This window comes from Thunnus maccoyii, chromosome 7 (assembly GCF_910596095.1).
Source record: "Thunnus maccoyii chromosome 7, fThuMac1.1, whole genome shotgun sequence".
In the NCBI taxonomy this organism is placed as follows: Eukaryota; Metazoa; Chordata; class Actinopteri; order Scombriformes; family Scombridae; genus Thunnus; species Thunnus maccoyii.
The window spans coordinates 20,829,759-20,832,639 of NC_056539.1; positions in this window are offsets into that span (position 1 = coordinate 20,829,759).

The window sequence follows — 2,881 nt, forward strand, 5'->3', positions numbered from 1 at the left end:
ACTCTCTCCAGGTGGAAATATTGGACTTCAATACATTTGAACTCCTCTGATAATTCACTTGATTCAAAGACAAACAAGACAACTGAATAAGCCTGTTGTTAAAGGATCAGTACAAACAAGTATTTTCCCACTAACCCTTATTTATACTTAACCTTTCTCACTTAACATATTTTCTCACTTTAAGACACGTTTCAGTCACATATCACTTTAAAATTGGCTTTAGCAGCACAAACTAATTGCCATTTATTTCCAATATAGAAATCCCAGATGTGGCTATCTCAAAACCTGAGCAAATAAAACTAATTGCTTAACACTGATGCCGGGATCAGACTACACAAATTCAGCCTGATTTTGAATGGGGCGTGTAGTGAGACATAATTGATGAACAGTGATGTGGCATCTGGGATGCCCCATGACACCCCAACAAAAAGTCAAGCATGTCAGATTTTTTTGTATTTTCCTGCCTAGTGTGACATCTCTTACAATGTGTTTCTTGACGTTGACCAATAGGATAACAGAGTGCTCTCTGGCGCACATATGTACACACCGACACAGAAAGTCAAAGCTGTCCAGCGACTGTGTGGCCCGAGGTGAGCCGTATTTAGTGTCCCAGATACCGGGGAGAGCAGCGGCTCATCTCCTCTTTGACTTTCTGTGTCGGTGTTCACATGTGTGCACCAGAGAGCACTTCAGTTATTGCAATTGTGAAACCACCTGACATTAAAACATATCTTTATATCTTCATTTACAAGAGTATACAATTCCCAAATCCCAATCATTTTTTCGTCCACGAGACCTTCTGTTTACATACAGTGAGCCTGGTAGCTTTATGTAATGTTCCTGACATGTTAACACATTTGTTACCTGAAGCTCTTTTTGAAGGATAGACGGCTCACACTGCCCTCTTTGTGACACCCAGGAACGGGTCCACAATCGTTTTTTCTTTCTTTTCTTTTTGGAACACAAGACTAGCATCGCACATGCGCGCTTCTGTAGCCATGATTGACAATTTCTTGACCCTCCTTCCCAACCACCTATGAACTCCCACAAGGTTGTGAATATTGATAGGTCGGGGTCATACTTGTAGTGTTGCCAGTCTCCCGACCAAGACACGGCAAGAATTTATGGCACTATGATTGCCTAATCTGACATGGTGACCATCATGAAAGACAAAAATATCATGTAGTCTGATCTCGGCATAATAATGGTAAGTGAGAAAATATGCTTTCTGAAATTTTCATGAACTAACTGTTCAGTGGGAGGGTTTGAAATTAGGAGAACCACACTACACCAGTGAGTGATAAGTGAAATACCTACAAAACAAGTAACATATTCCTATAATGATGTGATATATTTATATAACACTATCAAAGACAGCAGGCAACTTAAATCCTCTGAAGACAACAATTACACTTTGTCACTTAAATGACTGACTTTTATATCAGTAATACTGAACAGCTAATGTGAGGCATTATTTTTTTAGGGATTTCAAACTATGTATGCAGACACTGTCACCTTCAATGCAACATAATACATCTCAAACAAATATTGATCGAACATTTTTTGGTCTCATTTCTGAAATTGACAGTAAAAAGATTTTTTCCTACGACTGACAATATCAACACTGCATTTTCATGGTCTGTGCCTATATTCAAGATTTCATTTGTTACAACAATCACGTCCTCATTGGCCTTCACTTCATTTTCCAGACAAGCATGCAGGGTGAAACAGAGGATCCCTTTTAGGGATACTGAAAAAAAGTTAGTAACCAAACATTTCAAAGTCTTGAAAGTTTGGTTTGATCTGCATGCATCATTAAAACCTTGAATACATAGAATATATGTACATGGTCTCAAATTGGAAATTGTACAAGAGGTTTCAGGGAAATTTAAGCAATATTTCATTTTGGTGGAAACATTTTCACTTTTAAGTACCTTTACAAGATCAGCAGAAGTCAGTTTTCAGTATTAGACGCTCTTGGGATCCACCGTTATCATCAACATTTAAGGCCATCCCCCAAATTTCTGGTAAATACTTTCAAGAATGGAACAATACCTGAACAGTACTTGAAATGTTGAGGCAGAAAACATTGTCAAATAATTCTACCTGTCTAATGTTATGCTCAAGAGCATCTGAGCAGAGTGTGCATGTGCTTAATCAATATCCTGAATGACCACAGAATGCCCCTATTCACTTTAACAAGATATTTTTAACTGCAATATCATAAAAGCACTTGATAAAGTAATGCATGCAGAGAGAGCATTCATGAAGATAACTTTAAAGAGGACATAATATGCACATTTTCAGGTCTATATTTTTATCGTGGGGCTCTACTGGAAAATCTTTGCATCATTTACAGTAAAAAAAACTCCTTATTTATCTTGTACTGGCCCTTTATACAGCCCCTCAGTTCAGCCTACACAGGCAGTTTAGTTTCTGTCTCTTTAAGGCCCCTGTCCTGATGAGCGCGCTCTTTTCTTCTATCAGCTACTTAAATGGTAGTAATAGGATTTCGCTTCTTTTTCCCCATTCATTACTCGAATTATAAACTTCTTAAATATATCCGTACATGTTCGAGCCTGAATCCGATTGGACGGCTGTTTGTGGGCATGCGCCAACAATCTGACGTCAGTTTGATGTGGAAGTAGAAATTTTTTTACACACGTTCCCCAACATAGACAACTGACATTATAACAGTATGTAAATGACAGAAAATCACAAAAAGCATTTTATGTCCCCTTTAAATCGGTCTTATTTGACCTCAGTGCTAAATAGTGGTTATAGGAACTGTTTTTTATGAAGAGATTACATCTTTGATCCCTGGTAAGTGTCCAATCAGACCATGCTTGACAAAGTGTCGTTAATACTGAAAACATTTCAG